A 24,235-nucleotide genomic window follows, 5' to 3' on the forward strand; every position below is an offset into this window, starting at 1 on the left:
GAGTACAAAACTCTTCCTAATGCCTTCCTTTATAGAGGACAGAAGGTAGACAGCTCACTCTGTTTTACATCTCCTATCCTGCCTGGTTTCAACTCAATGGAACAAGACACCCTCAAGTTAAGTGCTCCCTGATGCCCATTCCCCCTCTTTCCTTGCCTCCTTTTGTGTGCTACCTCCACTTTAAGATCGTAAACTCCTTGAGGGTACGTAATGTCTTTCTTTTTATGAATTGTATCTCCAGCACTTAGCACAGTGCTTGGTGCATAGTAGGTGCTTTACAAATATTTATTGATTTGTACTGGATTGAGACAGCATTTGAGCTTTGAGGGAAGCTAAAGTTGCTAAGAAGACATGAGAAGTGTATGCATTCTGACCACAGGAGGCAGCCAGCCAACACACCTCCTATTTTGTCTGAATAACAGTAAGAAGGTTGTTTGGCCTTTGTTCTCAAAGAGGACCATGACATCACGAAGGTGATATCCTGACTTGCAAGTGAATTGGATTTTAGTGATGGAGGTCTGTGCAAAGTCACTAACTTCACTCTCTCCTCTAGAGCCATCTGAGTCCAGAGGCAAGATATAGATCAGGAAGACTAGAAATGGCCCCAGATGCAGTGGGAGACCTCAGTCTTTTAAAGCTAAGATATTTCCCAGGTCTCAGTTTGACTGAGGCAGCACCCATTTGGTGATTAAGGCTAAGTAAGAAATGAGGCAAAGAATGGCTTCTTTTACCTAATCCAAAAAAAAAAAAACCAGAACACAAACAATTGCTATTTATACTCACTCTGAGCCATCAGGACCCAAATAATGACCAAGTGAAGCTTGGGCTAGGACCTATTATTGGTCAATCAACGACAGCCAGAGTGATTTAGGTTTAAGGCATGGTCCTTAAGAAAGAAATCTAGTCTTTAAATGCCAAGATATCATGCAAAGTTTCAGAGACAAAAATTTATATACCTTTGGGTAGAGTACTAGCAGCTAAAGGTATGATACCCTATGTTGACAGAGGGAGAGAGAAGGAGGGAAGAAGGAAGGAAGGAAGGAAGGAAGGAAGGAAGGAAGGAAGGAAGGAAGGAAGGAAGGAAGGAAGGAAGGAAGGAAGGAAGGAAGGAAGGAAGGAAGGAAGGAAGGAAGGAAGGAAGGAAGGAAGGAAGGAAGGAAGGAAGGAAGGAAGGGAAGGAGGAAAGGAGGAAGGGAGGAAGGAAGGAAGGGAGGGAGGGAGGAAGGAAAGGAGGGAGGGAAGGGAGGACGGAACTGTATTGCCCAACTAGAACTGGCCAGTTGGGTTGCCAGTGCGGCAGATACTACTGCTCACAAGCTATTGTTTGTCTTTCATTCTCAAAGAGGACTGTGACATGTCAAGGTAATGCCATGACTTGCAAGTGAATTGGATTTAAGTGAGGGAGTGCTGTGCAAATTACTACCCTCACTTTCTCCTTTGGAGCCATCTGGGTTCAATGGCAAGATATAGATCAGCATGACTGGAGATGGTCCCCCTACAGTAAGCAAGACAGTCTGACTGAACCCTAGAATGCAGGAAGGGAATGATGTATATTAAGCCCAGAAAAGCAGATTGGAGTTAGGTTGTGAAGGACTTAAAATGTCAAACAGAGGAATTTACTTTTGATCCTAGAGGTGATAGGAATCCACTAGACTTTATTGAGTAGGACAGTGATATAATCAAATTTGCTCTTTAGAAATACTACTTTGGCAACTCTTTAAAGGGATTGGAGTGGGGAAAAACTTGAATCAGGGCAACGATTTAGGAGGCAATTGCAATAATATAGGAAAGAAGTCATGGGGAGCTAAACTAGGCTGATGCTTGTGGTAATAAAGAGAGAAAGGAACAGATTCAAGATCTCATGGAATTAGAATCAATAAGACTTAAAACTGATTGGTTCTATGGGTAGAGGGGAAGAGACTCTGAGATTGTCATGAACCTGGGTAACTGGAAGGATTATGGTGCTGTTAATAGACAAAGAGATATTCAGAAGAGTATGGATCAAGATTGAAAGATAATAGAAGATACAATATATAATAAGATATATAATATAATGCATGTTATACTATATTACATAGTATATAATGTATAATAATAATGTATGTTGTATATTGTATATTATAATACATATATATAATATAATAAGATGTAATATAATAATATGTATCATGGTTAGAAGATTAATAGTTTTTTTGAACATCTTGAGTTTGAGTTGCCTACATCATGTTGAAAATGTCTGATAGGCAGATGATGCAGGAATAGATGGTATCAGCTGGACATACAGATTTTGGAAGCTTGTGCATAAGGATGATAACTGAACCCAAGGAAAGAAGAAAGAAAAAAGTAAGAAGGATAAAAAAAAGGAAGATGAAAGGGAGAAAAGAAGAAACCAGAAGTTCTTCATATGGGTCCAGCAGGGAGCAAAGAACAAAATATTTTCTTTGCTTGTTTGTTGGTTTTTAATAATTCATTTGGTTTTATAGCTTGTTAAAAGGTTTTTTATATGTTTATTTGGTTGTTTTGTTGATAGTTATTAAGTTCACAAGACAAATATAATATATGTGTGTGTATATATATATATGTACATACATACATATATATGTATCTCAAGATCACATATGGGAATTAACATAGGAATCAGAAGGGGATATCAAGTAAACTGTCAATAAGTTGCTAGGGACATCTTTTACTTTAAAATTAATCCCCAGATAAAATTAATTTGCTCCAAATAATCAAGATTAGTATAGCTTTCAAAAATGTAAGTAGTTCAGTGCCTAGAATACAGGAATAGGGATTAGAAGAAATGGGTGTTTATTTTCAATTTATCCCTTGAATTGCTATATGGCCTATAGCAAGTTGCACAACATATCTGTGCCTCTATTACCACACCTGCAAACTGGAGATAACAACTACCCACTACCTGCCTCAGAGAGGTGTTATAAGATTAGATTTTAAAAAGTGAAATCGTCAAAAAGTACTTTGGGTTTCCATAAATATAAGACAGCCATTGTATTGAAATGCCAACACCCTCTTCAAAGGCTTGAAAGGACACAATGCTTAGAGCCCTAAATGGCAGAGAGTGAGAGATGCAGCGTCCATGGCAACATGGCCACCCTTGCTCCCAGTTTAATATTCAAGATTAGACATAAACTTTCCTTCCCTGCCATGTAACAAAAGGGTGAACAAAATAGATTTAAAATTCCCATGTACTCTGATAAAACCAATATACCAATAGAAGTAACTAAGAGTTTGGGAAGGGAAACTCATTCAAAAAAAATGCCATATTTCAAAGAACTAAAAGCCCATAGCCAACATCCAAGACTGCCATTCTTGCTTGAGGGATGGAAGTACTGTGCCTACAAGAAGACGTCTGATTATCAACACTAGACAGCTGTGTTTTTTGGCCTCACAAACCACATACAAAAAGGAAATGGTGTCCAAAGGGGGCAAGTAAAATTGTTACTTTAATTAGCATGAACTTAAAGAAATGGGAGGCAAAAATAATTAACCTTTGAGACCACAAAGCTATGCTAGATTCAAAGGCCAAAATATCTTCTACTATGCATTCACTTAGCAAGAAATGGGATTTTACACAGGTGGAGTGAAAAAGGTCCTGGGTTTGGAATCATAAGACAAGAATGTATGTCCTGGCTTTCTCACTTCCAAATGGTGTGATTTGGGAGAGGTCATTTCACCACTCTCAAACCTCCCTTAGTTCCTATGTGAAATGGCAATAATAGTACCTGTTCCACCTATTTCGTAGAGTTATTGTGAGGGCCAAAAAATAATAATGCAATTTGTAAATTATAAGAAATATCAGTTGTTAATGGACAAGTATACGATGGAAACCCTATAGCCTCTACTCTTACTCAATTCTGAGTTCTGAAAATTTTAGAACTTAAAAAATGAATGGTAAAATAATGACGTTGAAAGTTTTCATTAGTTAGTATGATGCGAAGCATCATGATATGATGAAAACAGAAGGGGAATGAGAGTCAGAAGTTCTGGATTCTAGTCCTGGCCTTGCCAGAAATGAGCAATACGACCTTAAAAAAAAGTCACTTCACTTTTCTGGCCCTCAGCTTTCTCAATCATGAAATGAGTGGGTTAGAAGAGATAAGCTCTGAGGTCCTTCCTAAACTCTAAAGTGATATGATTTATGAATATATTCCTTTTTCATCTGATAGACTTGGTTATTACCTGCTTCTCTGCTTCCCGAAGAAACAAACAATAATGATAACAAACAAATAACAATAAAATAAATAGATAACAAAACAATTCCACATTTTGATATGATAGGAAAGAAATCCTTAATGAAACTCATTCTAAGTAAAGGTCTTGCATTGTTGGCACTTAGAACTAAAGAAAACAGAAATGTTACTATGAGAAGAAATATCAGAAAGATGGTCTTACCATTATGTATTTTTCTCTGCTGCCATCTCATTCCTGTGGCACTAGCAAGTAGGCATAACAGACTGGAAGGTCATACCCAGAGCATGGTTATGAATAGATCAGTGTCGATTTAGAAAGGTCTAACAAGTGGTGAACTGCAGGCACCAGAGCAGGGCCCAGCATTGGGCAACATTTTCATCATGACCTGGGCAATCGAAGTAGAAGACACGTTCATCAAATTTCCAGAACACATTTGGGAGCATTACAGGTTGGATAAGGGCAGTATTTTGGAGGATAGAATCAAAACTCAAAGTGATCAATGATCTGAGCAAATTTAAAAAAGGATCAGAAATAACTAGAACAAAATTCAATAAAGAGAAGTGAGTGTAGGTACCTGGGGAGCAGAAGACAGTTTTTAAAAGACAAGATCACAGAATCCGAGAGTTGGACAGGATTTTAGTGCTCATCACCTGGACAAGAATCCCCTCTACAAGATACCCAACAAATAGTAACTCAACCTTTGCCTGAAGACCTCCAGTGAGAAGGCTTGCTGTTGAAAGAAATTGTGGCTGTGATGTGCTTCAGATTTAAACATACACATGCATAAAAATGCTTGTATTACTTCCTCTTGAATTTGAAGAAATAGGTTTCCCTATATTCTTCCTTCCTTATTTCAAATTCTCCCTTTCTATGCAGATGACTAATTGAAGTAACATATGGCTATATAATAACAATAACAACAACAACAGCAACAGCTAACATTTATATAAAGTTTGCTATGTGCCAGGCACTGGGCTAAGCACTTAACAATTATTATCTCATTTAATTTTCAAACAACCCTGGGTGGTAGGTACCATTATTGTCCCCATTTTACAGATGAGAATATGGAGGTAAACAGAGGTTTAGTGACCTGCTTGAGGGTCATAAAACTAGTAAGTACCTGAGGCCAGATTTGAACTCAGGTCTTTCTAACTCCAAGCCTACCTAGCCACTCTATCTACTATGCCACCTAAATATATTCTCATTCTCTCTCTCTCCCTTCCTCCCTTTTTCTGCCCCCTCCCTCTCCATATATATGTATGTGTATGCATATATGTATGCATATGCGTATATACCACATACCACCCTCCTCCATTGCTTTTAAGCTTATGTGTTACCTTCCCTCATTAGATTGTGAGCTCACTGAGGGCAGGGACTGTTTTGCCTTTCTTTGTATCCCTAGCATTTAGCAGAGTGTCTGAAACAGAGTAGGAACTTAAAATAAATTTTTATCAAGTATCTGACTGATGGAAAGGTTTAGGGGATTCAAAGACAAAAAAAAAAATTAAGTCCCTGTCCTCAAGGAGTTTACACTGTCCTGGATGTAATGGGTGCAAAGGTTAGTAAATGCAAGATAGAGCTGTATATACAAAGACATTTCAGGGGATGGAGAGCACTAATGAGTGAATGGGAAAAAGCTTCATGTTAGAGGTAAGATCTGACCTGAGTCTAGAACGGAGTGAGCAGTCCCAAGAAGCAGAGGTGAGGAGGAAGGGCATTCTAGATGTGGGAGACAGATTATCCGTAGGCAAATAAGTAGGAGATGGAATGTGGTACACAAGCAGCTAACTGCATGCTGGCCAGTTTGGCTAAAGCACAGCATTCATGAGAGAAAGTAATGTGGAACATCTGCAGAGAAAGGCTGGAGCCAGATTGTTAAAGCCTTTATATATCAAATGTAGGAGGTTAAATTACATCTGAGAGGCTACAGTGCAACACTAAAGCAGGGCTTCTCAGCCTAGGGTCCGTGGACCCCCAAGTGGCCTGTGGGTAGATTTCAGGAGGTCTGAGTTTGGATTTTCTATGCTAGAGACGGGTGTGTTTGTAAACCTCAAATAAGGAGCCAATAAATACAGAGAAGCATAGAGTGGACAGTCTCCTGGAGGAGAGAAGATGGAATGGGACCACTTGTGCATCAGGAAGTCATACAAGGAGTCAGGAAGTCCCCTCAGTTCAAATCCTGTTTCAGACACTCACCAGTTGTATGACCCTGGGCAGAGTCACTTAACCTCTCTGTGCCTCAGTTTCCTTACATGTAAAATAGAGATAATAATAGAACCTATCTCCCAGGGTTGGGGTACGTGTGGAGGGGTTTGCCTTGGAAAGAAGAAGGGCCACTGGTTCATGTATAATAGGCATGAAGTAGGTCATGGAGAAAGACTTCTAAGTGATATGAGATGAGGAGGTAGTAAGAGAAAGCTATTGTCAGAGGGTCTCAATTGTACCAGTGAAATATGAGGTGACATCCTCTGTTGAGAGGATTGGGGGAGGAGTGCCATAGGAAGCTTGGAGAGGGATTAAAAGATCTGGAATAGCACTGTGATGAATGGCATTGTGAATTGACTAGGAAGATAGGAAAATATTGCTTTGTTGCAGTGAGGGATCAGTTGAGATAATGTAACATAAATTTGTAGCGAACCCAGTCAGCAGCCCATGAATAGGTTTGAGTTTAAAGGATAGCATATAGTTGAGCCGATTCATTAAGGCATCAGGATAGTGAAGAGAAGACAGTTCAGTCAATGTAAGGATTTTGGCCTGGGAAAGAATTAAGGGTTTGAGGGACTGGAGGTCAATTTAAGGAGAAAGAACATTATTAGGAGTCATAAGGCAGAGAGAAGGATAAAATGATAGGAGATTATGAATAAAGGAATTTCAGAGTTTGTGAATATGCGTAGAATACATAGGTAAGGGCAAGATTAAGAGTATGACTATGAGCAGCTTAATTAAAGTGTAGGTGAGGGAAGTGAGTAGATTGAGGATCCGAGATATCAGAGAGTGTCAGTTTGTATGTTGAATTCTCCCAACATGTGAACAAGACGCATAGAGTAAAGAGGCTGTGAGCTAGGCACTGAACTCTTCGATGAAGGAGATTATCCAGGGAGTCAATAGATAACAGGCATCAGAATCTGAATTGAGTGATAAATTTGGCAAGGAATAACTCTGATACGGTTTCATTTTGCAATAGCAATAGTCATGTGTATGTCTCTACTCAAACTAGACTGACTCAGAATGATTGACCTTGACCAAATGAAACTGGATTGAGCTGTTTTCCCTACCTTTAGTTTGTTTTCTTTCAGTTTTCGCCTGAATCTCATACTATACATACATGTTTTACTGGTCTTTTTTGTTGGGTTTTTAATTCTGTGTGTGTGTTTTAATAATGTATATTACTTCATGGAAACATTCAAAAGTTGTTGCTCTTAAAGAGCACACTTCAATGACTGTTAGAGCTACTGCAGCAGGTATTGTTAGGGGCATATCAAATGTTTCAAGGATCATTCAAGACCAAAATGAAACAGGATCAGTTGTACTTATCCACAAAACAAATTGCAGCCAAAAACAAAAAAAGGACAAAAAAACCCTGACAAAATATTGCTGCAATATAGCATAATTAATCCCCAGAAAACATGCCAAGACCTTCAGAGGCAATCATCAGCTGGAAAGGTTGCTATTAATTTTTCTATAGTGTGGTGCATAGCATCTTGAAGTTGTAAGAACAGAGAGAGGAAGGCTTTAAAAGAAAACAGCTGATAATTTGCTGTGAAGAAAAAAATGATTGTCATGAGCAAGACACTTAAAAAAACTAGAGGTACTGAATACTGGAGAAAAGATTTTTTTTTTAATGACAAGACATTCTTTTTTATTCAAGGTTATACCAAAATCTTTATCACAAGGAGTCAGGCTGAGCCTGTAAATCTGGGCATTTTCATCTGACTGTAAGACAAGCACTCCCAAAAATCCTTTGATGATCTTTTATTTCCAGGGGGCCTGCATATCATCACCATCAAGAGAATAATGAACACCAATAAATACAATTATATTGAAAAATAGACTTGTCCTAAGATTTCAGAAATTCTAAAATAGAGATGGAATCTTACAACATGGCCTTGTACCCTGTGACATATCAAAAAATGTTAAGAAATTTACCCAAGAAATGGAGATAAACATGCTTTTGGTGGCCTGGGAACTCACCTAATTTCAACCTCATTGAAAACTTACAGGTTATGATTGGAAAAATGGATTGTTTGTCAAAGATATACTTCATATCCACTGCGATAAAGTATGAATTCATGATAAATAATTAAGGAATGCATGTCAACATTGAGTGAATTCAATGCCAACTTATGTAAAACAAGTGACTGCTGCAAAAGGAGTATGTATTGCTCATCAAAAGTATTTTAATATAAAAATATAAGGTTTATTCTTTGTTAACAATTATTTTCTCTTTGTCTCAGTGAATACACACAGATGGCTATAGCCCTGTGCAATAAATATCATAAAGAAAATTTAAACTCACGTTTCAAAGGGAGGCTTAATCATGAATACAATACCTCCTCAACCATCCTGACTATAAGCCAAAGTGGTTTGACTAGAGAAGTGATATGATCCTAGTGTTAGGACTTGTAATTTCATTTGTATAGAAAACCCCCCAGGTGAGGAAACTTCCTCTACCAAAGCCAGTTGTCTCCCCCTCTCCAACTTATAGCCATAAAAAAGTGTTATCCAAAACACTGAGAGGTTAAGTGATTTTTCGAGGGTCTCATTGCCAATATGTATCAAAGGAAGAATTTGAACCTAGGTCTTCAGGTTTCTATCCACTGTCCCTGGCCTTCTTCCACATGATTATATCTGTGTATGATGAATATTAACCTGAGAGAAATGTGAAGGATAAAGTGGAAGGCAGAACAGAGGAAGACAGAATACTTGGGAACATCACAGCCTATGCCATTGTAGCAGCACTGGAAATAGAAAGGAAGGGGCATAGATATCAGAGTTATTTGAAAGAAAATCAATATGACTTAGTATTTAATTAAATGTGGGACATGAGAAAGAAAACACTGAAGTTCAGAGCATGAAGGATGAGGTAAATGGTGGAGTCATGGACAGGAACAGAAAAATCAGAAGAAGCCAATTTGGCAGGAAAGTTGGTAAGGTCCATTTTGGACAGCAGAGTTTGAGGTACAGCCACCATGTCTGATATATAGGTCCAACAAGAAGTTGGAACTGGGGAGCAGCTTGGTGGCCCAGTGGATATAGCACAGTCCCTGAAGTCAGGAGGACCTGAGTTCAAATCCAGCCTCAGACCAATCACTTGACACTTACTAGCTGTGTGACCTTGGGCAGGTCACTTAACCCCAATTGCCTAAAATATTTTTTTAAAAATTAAAAAAAAGTAGTTGTAACTGAAAGTCTTGTGCTCAGAAGAGTGGTTAAGTTTAGAGAGAGATATTCAAGGACAGTGAGCTGACTTGGGAAAACCAACTGTCATGAAAAACCTCAGTTTCTGGAATTATGGACCTTTTCCCTAAAATTAGGTACCTTCATTTAACAATGACAATTGCCTCTTCTGACTTTTTTTTAAATCAAGATATCACATACACAAAAAATGCATTTGGCTTAACAGCTTATCACTATGAGAAATCCAACCTATTTTATATTTAGCAGCCCACCTCTTCAAAAGTAACTTTCTATTTTTAAGCTGATTTAGAAATTAGAGATCTGACAGTTAAGAGGGGAAGACAGAATTATGCCTCTAAAACACATATCCAATTGAAAGTCAAACATATACCAATGAACAGGCAAGGTTTGTTTGATCCTTACAAACATCAATTACTGCCCTCACATTCATTGGCAAGAATTAAGTAGAGGGATTTCTTCCCTTAGCTCCTGTCCGACATTCTACCAATGGAGATCATCATACTCTGAATCCATCAAGCAAAAAGCTGAAAAATCTAAGAGAGTACACAGGAGCTTAACATGTGCAACAATATTGTTGATACTATTCTCCCTAGGGGATGAACCTGAAGAGATGGGAGTTTCCCTCTTATTCCTCCTGGTGTAGCCTTCTGTCATCCTTTCTTCTCCTATATGACTAGCCTTCTTCCCCAGATGTTCAGATGGTTCTTGATGTCACCTTTTATGCCACTTCTCACAATCAGTGCTCTCACTGACAATACTCTTCACCCTACTTAGACTTAATGTGTTCTTCCATTAGTTTTTGGGTCACATATAATTTTTATTCTTTTGAAATCATGAGGGTCTATGGTTTTCAGCCATATAACATCACCAGAAGAATACCAGTGTTAAAACATGGGGTGCTGCAGCAGAGAGAGGGTGGGATGATTGATACCACTGTACAATGTCCCAAATGTGATCCAGCCTGCTCTCCTACTTTATACAATTCTGTACTTAACTCATTAGCCATATATAACACTTGTCCAATGTAGAGATACTGATGGGCTGATTGTAACTGATTGTGGATTGATTATGGCTGATTATAACATCCAACTGCATGGTGTAATCTTGGCAATACTTGAATGTACAGGAGATTTCTTTGGTGTAGGGATATCCACTATCAGTACAGATCACCACGTTCTACTATGGGACCCTCACAGAGGATCCACTTAACATGTTAGAGGCCTTTCTCTGGGTTTTTTTATATTCATTGGGTTCTAGGGCAATATTATGGCTGTTATCCATGATTCATACTATACAATCAGACCAACACCTTTTTTAATCATCCTTTTACTTAATTATGTTTCTTATGCCATTTCTTTGACACAGCTTCATCACTGGAAATATAAGTGTTCTACTGACTCCCACCATGTATCTCTCCATTACAATATTGATTCATTAGAGATGGTGTTTTCCCTAAGATTCACAACTATGCAATGACCTCAGGAGAGTATGTCCACTTAAGAGATAGGTTTTCTCACTGGAGAGCACCATGAGATTGTTAAAAGTCCTGCACAATTTCCCAAATGCAATTCAGACTTTTCTCTTCTTCCTGTTCAGTTCAGAGCCCATCTCTCTGTCCTTCTGTAGGGCCTATCCCTAATATGAGCAATGTGTGTTTTTAATTCACTTAGTTTTTCAGCTGAGGATGGTTAGGCTGATGTCTTTCAAACATCTGTGGATTTCATTGGGAAGGCTTTGTAGTGTTCTGCAGTTTCCTGCAAATAATAGTACAATGTCCTCTGTGAATTGAAGTGTTTGGAAAGACCTGTCATGGTTTGAGAATACCTCTCCCGTTTGGACTTTTTATGGGATCTCTTCCATGACACTGATGAATACCTTAGGTGAGCATATATCTCCCTGTTTTATGACCCCCATTATGTTGATACTCGGCAGATTGTGGAACAAAGTTTGATTGCAACATACTTCCTGTAAAACAAAAGCAAACCAATTTTTTTACAAAGACAACACTCACCAGCTAGTATTTGCCTGATAGTTGAGCAAATTATCTATCATGCAATATATAAAAACAAGCCAAGGGAGAAATACAATACAGAACAAGAAGAATTTGGTCTAAGAGTTTAACTAAGTTAACTCTAAGGCTCAGTAAAGTCTAGTGGCTCCCTATTGCCTTTAGGATTAGACACAAACTCATCTGTCTGGTACTTAAAGTGTTTCACTATCTGCTTCCAACCTATTTTTTCTAGGCTGATTAAACATCATCCCCCTTCATATGTAACACTTTAGCCAAATTTGGGTTCTTTCTGTACTTCACAAATGGCATTTCATCTCCCAATGCAGGAGCCATGGGTCTCTCTCCCTCTCACAGCCTCAGAGAATACCATTAATTACCAGAACAACAATTATTTCCAGTACTGCCTGTACTTGTCTTTTACTAGACTTCATGGCTATGATCAGCGCAAGAGTTTACAGAGAATATCTGTCTCTATCAGCCCTGCTTAATTCTTACTAGTAACAAGCAAACATTGGTTGACTTGGTATGCAAATGACTGTTTTTCAGGTTTGGTTGGATAACAGTATAGCAAAAGAAAGTTGCTGACCTTGTTGATAGGATAGCAATCATTATCCAAGAGAAAATGACAACTCAACAGTGATTCAGGTACCCCCATGAAATTTTAGAGCTGCTGTGTGTTTGAGTGTGTGTATGTGTGCATGCGTGTGTTAAGTCTTTTCTTCAAATAACCTTGCCTGGAAAATAAAACAAGGCAAAACAAAAAACTGAAGGTTTACATTCTATTTTAGCGTAATAATAATAAGTAGCCTTTACATAGCACGCTAAGGTTTTCAAAGCCCTTTACAGTATCTCACAATATCCTAACAACAACACTGTCAGGTGAGTACTATCGGTGTTATTAAACCCATTTTGCAGATGAGGAAATTGAGGCTTAGAAAGGTTAAGCAACTTAATATCCCAGCTCTGCCAATTACTACCTGTATGGCCTTGCTCAGGTCATTCACCCTTCTCTGTATTTCAGCATCCTCCTAAAGAGGCTAGACTAGATGACCTTTTAAAGTCCCTTCAGCCCTAAATCTATGATCCTCTCATGATATGATGTGGCCATAGCCACAGAGTTAGTAAACCATCAAAGATGAAATTGGAACCCACAATCTTCCTGACTGCAGTCTATGTAGCACACCACACTCATCTTGTTTTCCTTTTTCAAACTCGAAATATCAGGGAAATAGTGTGAAAATACAGGCAGATAGAGTAGATCTGGACAAGACCTTGAATCCATGTGTCTTCTGACTCTGGATCCATGGCCCTTTCACTACTGTGCTGCCTTTTCAACCTACAAGCAGCTTTAACCAGTTGCAATCAACTGCTTGGCTTTGTCAATAACTATGGAATGAAAGGTAGGAATAATTTCTTGAAAGAACTATTTTCTCTATGATTCTCCCCCTTTCAGAAACCTTTGATGACTCCCTATATTTTATAGGATAAAATCCCTAACAATGACATCTGATGCCCTGCACAATTTGGTCTCTCTTACCCAACACAATTACCAACAAACACAGTGCACCTCTCATATGCCATTTTTATCCTGCATAAATCCCCCAAACTTCTCTCTCCATACTAGTATGCTCCTGGTATTGCTAAAAGACCTGGTGTTTTGTTTTGTTTTTATCTTTTAGCCTCACTCCTTACTCTCCCCAACCCTGAATTATATTTATGTATATAATTTCTATCTATTCTTTAAGGATTGAATCAAGTCATACCATATGTGTGGACTTTCTACTCAACACATCTCTTATAAATGATATTACTTATTTCTGTGGCTGGAAGCAACATGGCATAGTCATTGAAGAACTGGCGTTGGGCCAAGGAAAATGAAGCCTACCTCTGATACATATTAGAGATGTGACTTTAGTTAGTCATGTAACCTCTCAGTGCCCCTACGTAACTCTTGAAGACTGAAAGTTTTAGATCCTTTGATGATGTGAATTGGTTGAAGGACTTTCTTCACTGGAAATTTCCTATACCACTGAAATCACAAATGCAAAGCAAAAATAAATAAATAAGTAAATGACATATACTTAATACTTACTAAAAAGGGATAGGAACTAGAAGTGTCATTTCTGTGATACATGTAACTCCCAGATGAGAAAACTTCTGGCAACTTCTTTGAAAAGTGATTGTCACTCTCTGAAAGAGTTGTCAATGACACCAAGAGGTTAAATGACTCCCCTATAGTCATGTATCCACTATGTGTCATAGGCAAGACTTGAAACCACATCTTTCTGGCTCTTGTTCTTCTATGTCACTTAAGTACTTCCTGGAAAGACTTACATGAACTGATGCAAAATTAAGTGAGCAGAAACAGGAGAACATCGCACACAGTAACACCAGTACTGTACAATGATCAACTCTGAATGACTTAGCTATTGCCAGCAATAAAATAGTCTCATGAGGAGAGATGCTTTTTATAACCAGAGAAAGAACTGACGGAGTCTGAATGCAGATTGTAACATAGTATCTTCACTTTCTTTATTTTGTGTATTTTTTTTTCTTTGGGGCTTTTTCTTCTTTCACAACATGATTAATATGGAAGTATGTTTTATTGCACATATATAACCTGTATCAAATTGCTTACCATTTTAGGGAGAAGAGAGGTGAAGGAGGGAGGGAGAAAATTTGGAACTCAAAATTTGTAAATGAATGTTAAATTTTAGAAAAACTTAGAATTAAGAAAAATACTGTTAAAGAAAAGAAATGCTTCTTACACGGGAACTTGCCTTTTCACCATTTATATATGTCTTATTTTGCCAAAAAGACTGTAAGTTTCTTAAGTGAAAAAACTATGCCTTCTTTTTTTTGAAAGTCTCCTGTAACATGGTGGAAATACTTTGGACATAGCATATGTTCAGCATATATTTGCTGATTGATCAGGCAACTCAAGCTTTAACTATTAAAAAATATTGCAATATCAAGTGTAGCTCAGACTAGAGCTGTCAAACACAGGCTGTGGTCAAAATGTGGGGAGAATCAGATTAAAATGTAATTGGGAAGTATTTATCAAAATAAATTAAAACACAATAGAACTTAGTATTACTATGTTGTTTCCTCAATCAACATGTGGCCATTAGGGATCTTTATGCATAGTTCTCTATCTCTATTTGATTTTAACACCATTGGCTTAGTGTAGACAAAACAGCTTAGATAATTCAAAACTTTCTGGCCTAATATTTAGTCATTCCCATTCTAGTTACAGAAAACCTAAGGACCACAAGCAGTTTCAGGGTCTCTTACAGAAATTTCAAAAAGGCCCTCAGAAGACCACAATATAACCTTAACAGACCTTTTAACTGCTTGATTTTCTATACTACTAGAGTATGGGTCACAAAAAAAAATGGTGAGTGATTACATTTATGGGGATCTTATCATTTAATGCTTTTGCTTAGATACATAAGAACATCTTTATCATGCAGGTTTTTGATCCAACCACATTCTTTGTCTTTCAGAATGCCTTAGCATTCAAGGCATCCACAATGTCAGAGGAAGTCTTTATAGGATGAAATAAGTATGGTAGCAAACACCATCCTGAATATGTCAAAAACATACCAAGAAAGCTCCCTGATGTCTGAAAGTGCTGGCATGGGACTCCAGGCTTCAGAGAGAATGGGTAATATAGCTTGATGGAAGACATTACACATGGTTACCAGTGTGACAGCTATGGAACGATTCAGACGTGAAAATTGTTCAGAATCTCAGATAGCCCTATTTTCTTTAGCAGATAAACACAAGCAACCAAAAAATATAAAGTACACACATGGCTAAAACACTATAAAATTAATCTGACAATTCAGTGTTAAAATCATTATTCTGTGGCTTAAATTCAGGGATGTCAGGCCTTGCCCTGAGGCCTGGGCCAGAGGCATCCAGAATCCATTGGTTGTAAGAGCTATGTTTACAATGTACATGAAAACATGCTTCCTATGATGCTATTATATGCTGATGCCTGCATTTACTGCAAGGGGAACAGAAAACGCTTGTTCTGAGAATTCATTAGTAATAAATACTTGCAGTCATTCAGTCTTGCCTACCACCTGCAGTTAGATGCTTATGTCCCAGTAAACCAGGTCTTGTTTTTAAATAAACCATACTCTTTGCTAGGTCTCTGGAATACCCACCAAATAGGCTTTAAAAATTTTAATCATGATCTCCACGTATAATACTGTAGAAAGAATATTACTTTCTCATAAAACCATGAAGATTATTATATGTTGGTTGGTTTTATTATTTAGACAGGGCATGACCCTTGCCCTCACAGAGGTCATAGTTTAATACAGGGTTAAAAGAACCAGGCCCTAGTTTTCCATTTTAAATCAAATATATATATGATACTAAGCAAGGTACTTCCCAAATCTGGTTCTTATTTCCTTAAAATTAGAGCTACCCAGAAGTAGAATGGGCTACCTCTGAATATGGTGGATTCCTTCCCTACTCAAGTTGACATCTCAAGCAAAAGTTAGTCCTCCTGTCAGAGATGTTACAGAGGCATAATTAGGCACAGACAGGTTAGACTAGATGGCCTCTGAGTTCCTTTCCAATGCTGAAATTCTGACTCTGAAATTCATGTCTATAAAGATAAAAGACAAAGCTATGATGTGAATAAAGTGGTCCAGGTAGAAGTACAATTGCCTTCATTTGCATTTATCTATACATTATTACTTGCAGAGGCCTGGGCATTGTGTGCAATGCGGATTGTAAAAATAATGTTGAATAACAAAAATATGAAAAAAGATGTTCCCCCATTTCTTTTAAAATGAAAGCTACCTCAACTGAAAACTCAGAAACATTTCTTCTGCAATTAAGTAGGCTGAATCAGATCTTCCCAGATGAAGCTTTAAAAGAAATCTGAAACTTGGACCAGATCAATGGTAAAATTTCCAGTTGATTATTTTGCCCTCTTTTTTATCCTCTGTTTCTTTCACCCTTTCCTATATCTTACACTTTCATTTTTTTGCTTACCTTATTCCTTGCAGGTCTTCTAAGAAATACTTTTCTTTCTAACTTTTCATTAGGCCACTTTTACTTTGTTGACCCTAATTTTTTTCCATAAATTTTCACTATGATTCTGTGATTCATTTTATTCCTTTCAGGCCTTTCTTCTGCTTCTTTTTACTCTTGTCCTTGGAAAAGGATTGCCTTTTGGTGGGTGATGATGATACAAAATGAAAGTGGCAGATTGTATCCTTGCAAATGAAAGCCAGTTTCACATCCTGTTCATGGAAGTAAATGCTCTCTAGGAAAATGTAGTATTCCTTCTTTATCTGTGGAAAGGAAAAGTCTTTATTTTAGCTCATCAAAGTTCTCTCTACATATCAAAAAGCCAAACTAATTTTTTTTTTTTTGCTTTTGGTCTGGACATGTGATTTCGTCACTGTCTGTGGGTAATGATTGATGCGGAAGCTTCTTCTACCAATTCAAACAGGAAACTTTCCTAAATCTTTTAGCCTAAGAATCATTGAAAGGATTTGTCTTTGCTCACACAGCCAGCATATGTCATGGACAGAACTTGAACCAAGACTTTCTGACTCAAAACTAGCTCTATCTACTATATCACACTGCTAAAGGGATAAGATAATAACATGGACCAAGAATGAAAAGAATACACATTCTTAAAGAAGCTAGTAAAAGTTATGTGTGCATAGAAATAATACGGATACGATTGCAAAACACTTTTTAAAATTTAACACTTTATTTTTCCCTAATGACAAGTAAACTACTTTTTACAAAAAAACAACAGATCTACATAAATAGGGAAACATGGTTAGGCTGTGACAATATAATAAAAATGATAGTACTACCTAAATTAATTCATTTATTTAATGGCAAACCAATCAAACTAACAAAGAAGTAGAAGGAATAATAATAAAATCTAGAGGAACAAAAGGTCAAGAATCTCAAGTGAAATAAAGAAAAAATGTAAGCAGAAAGAAAGCTTTACAGTACCAGATCTAAAACCATAGAACAAAGCAGCAATCATCAAAACTATTTGGTACTGCTTAAAATATAGCTAATCCAGTAAGTGGAACAGATTAGTCATACAACATACAAAAGCAAACAAACAGAGTAGACTATTATTGAATAAACCCAAAGATCTGAACTACTAGAGAAAAGATTGAGCAAAATGTGCTGGGAAAACCATAAAAGCAGTCTGGCAGAAATTAAGTATATACAAACATCTCACACCACACCAAAATAAATTCCAGATAGATATATGACTTAGCTAACAGAGGTCACATCACAAACAAATTAGAGAAACATGTACATTTAAACTGACTCTAAGTGACTTTAACAGTTCTCATTTATTTAGTACCTTGTTAACATAGTATTTTCCTTACAACACTGTGAGAAAGTTAACACAAGTATTTGTTTTCCCTATTTTGCTCTGAAGAAACTGAGGCCCTTAGACATTAAGTGATCTAGCTAGCTAGGACTTAAACTTTACTTTTCTGAATTCAAGTCAAATGTGTTAGGACTACATAACATTGTCTCTTTATATGCTTAAATTCTGAGGAATTCTAATGGTATCACTATTAATAGTTAAGAAATATTCATGTTTATCTGACTCGTTTGCAATGAAAAATAGCTAGAGAGCAATGGTTTTTGGAAAGCTTTATCAGTATCAAAGAGTTTGAAGGTCACAGAATTGATTAAAATGTGTACTTACCATATTCACTTGCCAAAAGACTTTTAGATACTATCAACTTTTGTATATATAATTTCATGCTGCCTGTGTTATTTTTACATGCTAGCATTTCACATTTATAATATGGCAATAATGTCAATTCCTAAACATTTATATTCAAAGTAAATGGTGAATTAAATATGCAGAAATGGTACAAGACAACTAGGGTTAAAGAACACTCTGAAAGCTTCTAGTCGTAAGATCATGGACTCAGAGCTAAAAGGACATTAAGGAATATCTGTGGGGAGGTGCATCCGGAGGCAGTCGATACTAAGGGAAAAATCTTGGATCTGACATCTGAGGATCTAGATTATGATCCCAGTTCTACCACTTATTAACTGTATACCCTTGGCCAATTTCTTTTCCCTCTCTAGTCTGTACTGTCTTTATCTATAAAATGATTGTGGGGTTGAGTGAAGGATGGACTAGTGACCTCTAAAGACCCTTCCAGGTCCAATTAAACAATCCTAATTGAACCCCCTCATTTGACAGATAAGTAAACTGAAATCTGGAGAAATTAAATGCCTTGTCCAAGGTCACAGAGCCAGGATTTAAATCCATGTTCTCTGTGTTTTCCATACTACCTCCTAGCCTGATTCAATAAATGAATCACTTTGACAACATTACCAATCAATGTTCTACTACAAAAATAGGAAGGCTCAAAGTCCTAGAGGCAGAAGTTTGAAAGACCACAGTATTATCTGTTGCTATTGTCCAGCCCTTTAAGAAACAGTGAAAAGACTTAGAGTGGGAGCAGGTATGCTTCTATCCTTAAGAATATATCCACCTAGTTGACTCTGAAATACTTTCATGTCAGATCAGCAGGCAACAGTTCTATGAACTGCAATACATTGTTGCCCTGTAGAAAGAATTCCAAGGATCAAAGACCCAGAACTGGAAAGGACTTCAGAGGTCTCTGTCCAACCCCTGAATTTTACAGGTGAGGAAACTAAGGTACCTAGAGGCAAAGTGATTGCCCAAGTTCACAAAAGCAAGCATCAGAGGCAAGACTTCCCCGTCTGAAGATCAGGTAGACTAGGCTTATTCTGGAGTCATTTTCCAGATCAGCTTTCAAGGAATTGCACAACATAGTATGAGAGTCTCACTACAGAGAGAGTTGTCACTTTTTAAAATGTTTATGCCTTGCTTCTCTCATTGAGTTGAGATGTAATACTGGAATGCCATAAAATGATATTACCACACTCTGACAAAGCATGGTAACATTTTGGCACAACCTCATACCCACATCGAAATATATCGCATGTTAGCCTTATGTAGCAAAACTGAATCATGTCACAACTTGTTATGAGACCATTTACTGCATTTAAATTACTTTTGTGATACTGGCCATTTCATTTGTAGAATGTAGGGTTGCCTCAGATGACTGAAATAAACTTACCAAATTGGTGTCAAGCGCAAGCTTTGACCTACATTTCTGGCATAATATCAAGGGACTGTTGTGAAAGCTAAGGCCAAAGACCCTCTCATGACCTTCCTTTACATGCCATCCTTGTGCTAACAAATAAATAAATAAATAAATAGCACAGACTTTCTTGGAAACATTCCATGGAATTCTCTTGTGCAACTATGGACAACATCTATTTTAGGGACTGCAAATACTCCTTGGTGCTCAAAGTGTTGACTAAAAGAGGCCAAAAATACTCTAATCATATTTTACAGTTACAAAATAACTTCTATTTGGGGATTTTGATGCAATGTCTTAAATACTACTTGCATACTATATTCCTAGGAGCTATATATTGAAGAGGCTAAAGAGATGAAGGAACTGATTCAAAGCTGCATAGGATTAGACTTTGGGATTCCTAAGGCAAATGCACATCTTAAACAATATAATTTCAGAAAAGAACTTTTTTTGTTATCCAAATATATGAACATGCAAAAGTATTTTCTATTTCAAGGGATGATTTTTTTGTCTCTTTGATACCAAAACAATTCATCTTAAATAAGTTAAGTTTTTAAAATGCACTACAAATAGAATGTAGGCCCACATGTTCCTTATTTCATTTAAAAGATCATTTAATTTGCCACATTTTTCCAAAGTTACCAAAAAAGGGAGGGAAACAAAATTTCAATATATATTCTGGTCATGAAACAAGAACAAGGCCATTTGATCCAATTCAACAAGTATTTATTAAATGCCTACTATGTGCAAGTTACCACGGTATATTCTAGGGACATGAAGACATCAAGGAAATAATCCTTGCCCTCAAAAAAATTATATTACACTCTGGGGAACCACATATAAGCAGGTAATTAAATACAAAACAAAAATTTAAGTAAAAAATAATTTCTAAGTAGAACACCAGCAACTGGAGATATTGGCAAGGAAATCTCCTGCAAGAGGTGGCATGAGCTAATAAGGCATGTCTAACTAGTATGAAATTATATTCATTCTAAAGCTATGAAAGATAGTCGGCAAAAGAAGAGGAGTTATTATCATTCATTTCACCAAGGGAGAAACAAGGGAACAGAAAAATTTCCTCAATGTGTCCTACCACACAGATAAGAGGGTAGGATATTTCTTATGCTTCAGATTTTTAAACTTCCTTATGAACCTGCTGCCTTAAGTGATATGATTGCATGCTATAACTTCAGCCAGAATCACAGAAACCGCTCATATGTTTGCAATCACCTTTTGTTTAGTTTTGTTTTTCTGGTGAGGCAATTGGGGTCAAGTGACTTGCCCAGGGTCACACAGCTAGTAAGTGTCAAGTGTCTGAGGACAGGTTTGACCTCGGGTCCTCCTAATTCCAAGGCCAGAGCTCTATCCATTGCATTCAATCACCTTTTAAAAGAAAGTCCTGTAATGTATGGTTCAGAGTGTTGTCATTGTTACCCTCTAGATAAGACACTGGAGTCAATAGGCTATTAGCAGCATTATCTGCATAGAGCTGTTGCTTTGACTGTACATGACTTTGGTAAGGCCACATTAGTGAAACATATTTCTCCTTTGTAGAGGTTCCCTCAGACAGTGCTTACAAAGATTCTTGTATCGACGCCAGCACATACTCTCATGCACCGGGTCTACAAGTGTACATTTTTTCAAGTGTTACATGAGGTTTAGTTACATGATTCCCTGCTGAAATGGTTTAAATTCTGTCATGATTCCATGAAAATAGGGCCCATGCAGTCTGTAGCCTTCCTACAGCAGCTGGAAATGAATGGAAGAAGGAAAGGATGCTAAAAAGGGAAAGACTAAATTGGTTTTAAGCAGCAACTATGGCATAGAAGGTGGCCACTTTTATCCTAATCACTGAGAACAAGAAGAAAATCCTCTTCTCATTATCAATTATGAAATCCCTTTATGACAACTGTAATTTTATAAAATCAGGTTATCTTTCAGCTTATGGACATTTTTCTATTGCATTCTGGGTGAAGCCACCTATATGGTATATTCCTGTCAAAATGACAAAAGATAATTGATTTCTTTTTGTGGAATATCCTTATCAAGGGGAGTTGTAATGCTTTGACTGATAGAGTGCTAACAGAGAGGTCCATTAATTGATTTGTAAATAAATACAGCAAAGTCTACACTTCTGTCCAGTTATTGATAGAAGCCATTTCCTTTTCACTGGCAAATACCCTTAATCTGCTTCAAAATACAGTTTCCAACTCAAAAGCATTCAACTCAGCACCAGCTATTAAAGTGCTTCCCACTGATGTGGTCGCCATGGTTAAGGGCTCTCTTGATGTGCCCGCTGTAACTCCGTTCAAGCAGGTGCTTTATAAGCCAAATGTAAAACTTTGCTTAGGTCACAATTCTCATGCTTCAAAGCAAGTTCTGTACAATAACATATAAAATAAAGTAAAATAAAATAAAATATTTGGGGACAAGCATCTGTCTCTGTCCTTTTTAAAAGAGTAGTTGGACAAAAAAAAAAAAAGCTTTTCCAATGTCTGTGTCTCAGGTGCCTTTATACACACAGGCACGCACACAGATTGTTTTTTTTTTAATGACAGAATGAATTGTGCTAAGAAATTCATAATGGTGAAATGAATTACAATTTTATATATAAAAAGAGAAGTTAATGAGATGGGATATTTAAAAATACATATTACAATTCACATGAATAAGTATCTAAGACTCTTAACTACAAGAATTTTAACTATTATGAATACACAGTAGGAAACACTTGCCACTCTTGCTAATCATTCATTAGATGTATGAAAAAACTGTAGGAGAATCACTGTTAAATACTAAATAAAAACAACTTAAACACAAAATTATTGTTTTTGAGTTTTAGTTTTTGTAAATACTCAAGAAAAAAGGCATGTCATACCTAAGACAGATTACGATTAGAGCAAATCAGTCAGGTTTTGTAACTATAGTCACTCTTCTAAGACTTAGTACACCATAAGAGAAAACATTGACTTCAGCCCAGGAACTGTATACACCAATAGAAGAGTCCTACTCATTGCTGGTAATCACTTCCAGAAGAAGAGTCCTACTCACTGTTGCTAATCACTTCTATGTAACCAGATGCCTCAGTTTATCAAGATATAAAATGCATTGAGAAATCCTAGAGAGTGAATACAGCAGGATTGTTTGGTAGAACCACAGACCTCCTAAGATATCAGCTCTTCAAATATCAGTTCAAATACCATTCTTTCAAAAAAAAGTCATTCTTTCTTTTTATGATATTTCATATATCCTGCCAGAATCCAATATTATTTTCTTAGGGCTAGGCTGTCTTCTCCTTGGGGTTCCCCTAAGAATGGAGTTATATGTAAAGAAAGGTCCCAGTGTATACATGTGCTCTCAAGGGGTCATTGAGGAGTGGTTTTGTCAGGCAGTGATCTGTGATGTGCTTTGGCTCAAAAGATCTGCTCTGATACAGTAGGGTTTGAGAGCCCACCCTTTGGAATAGGCAGGAGGCCCAAACAAGCAAGACATTGAACAAGACAATATTAAATCCAGACAACAGCCCCAGGAGCAATGGGAAAAGGATTTTCAGATTCTGCCATCAACCAGGAAATTTCATTAGGACTCTGGGATTAATATATTTTCCACTAGTTCTTAAAGTAAGCAAAATGTATTAGCTAAAAAGAGAGAGGAATGACTTAAAGGACAGTCAATCTTTTCTAAAACATTTTTTAAAACAATTACTTTTTGAACTTTTTTCATTCCTTTAAATCTATACTTTTAAAAAAGCAGTGAAAAATTTTTGTATCTTGGTGTTTTTAAAAATATGTGAAACTACATCCACATTGGATGTGCAAGAACCTGGGTTAAGAGCTTTTACCCCCCAAACCATGGCACCATTCTTCCTCCAGATGGCTCACAAAATAATTTATAAATGACAAAAGTTCATTGGGTTTACAGCAGCTGTTCAGTTCGAGCTCTTTGGCCACCCACTTCCACAGTACTGAGAGCTTTCAATCAATTCTTGTCTCCCCCTGGACCTTCAAACAGCATCAGAACATGCATACAATATGTTCTCAGAAAGTAGGAGGCCAAATAGGAAGGATTAGAACAACAGCCTGCATAGCCCAGTGCCCTAGGCATATCACTTTTCCCCAAAAATGTAATCCTAGCAAAGCACCAAATAGTAAAGGGCTGAGTTGCAAAAACTCTCCTATCCCTGAATCCCCTTTCTTCTTCATATATCATCCACAGCTGTTCTCCTGGATTATGTGGTGAGAAAAGTCTAATGCTTTCAAAAACTCTATTTTTAATAATTCATGGTCAATACTATGGTTACTTAAACCACTCAAAAAATGCTCAAAGCAGCATCTTCCTCTTCAACTATACCTATAATTCCTTACTTCAGTGAACCCCACCTTTTTATGTCATGCAGAGCCTGCTTACCTGGCATCTGTACTTATGCCAAGTT

General features: G+C 37.1%; 1 long non-coding RNA gene across 1 annotated transcript in view; it reads right to left on the minus strand.

Moving 5' to 3' along the window:
* The window catches only part of LOC144456709 (uncharacterized), a 180,153-nt gene that overhangs the window by 99,987 nt on the left and 55,931 nt on the right, over positions 1–24,235 (minus strand). The window contains exon 3 of the long non-coding RNA XR_013485731.1: positions 16,658–16,959. This is a non-coding gene — a long non-coding RNA (uncharacterized LOC144456709). The remainder of the gene's footprint in view (positions 1–16,657; positions 16,960–24,235) is intronic.

The sequence above is a fragment of the Phascolarctos cinereus genome, unplaced genomic scaffold, assembly GCF_003287225.1.
Source record: "Phascolarctos cinereus isolate Bilbo 61053 unplaced genomic scaffold, phaCin_HiC Scaffold_4;HRSCAF=312, whole genome shotgun sequence".
Taxonomy (NCBI): domain Eukaryota; kingdom Metazoa; phylum Chordata; class Mammalia; order Diprotodontia; family Phascolarctidae; genus Phascolarctos; species Phascolarctos cinereus.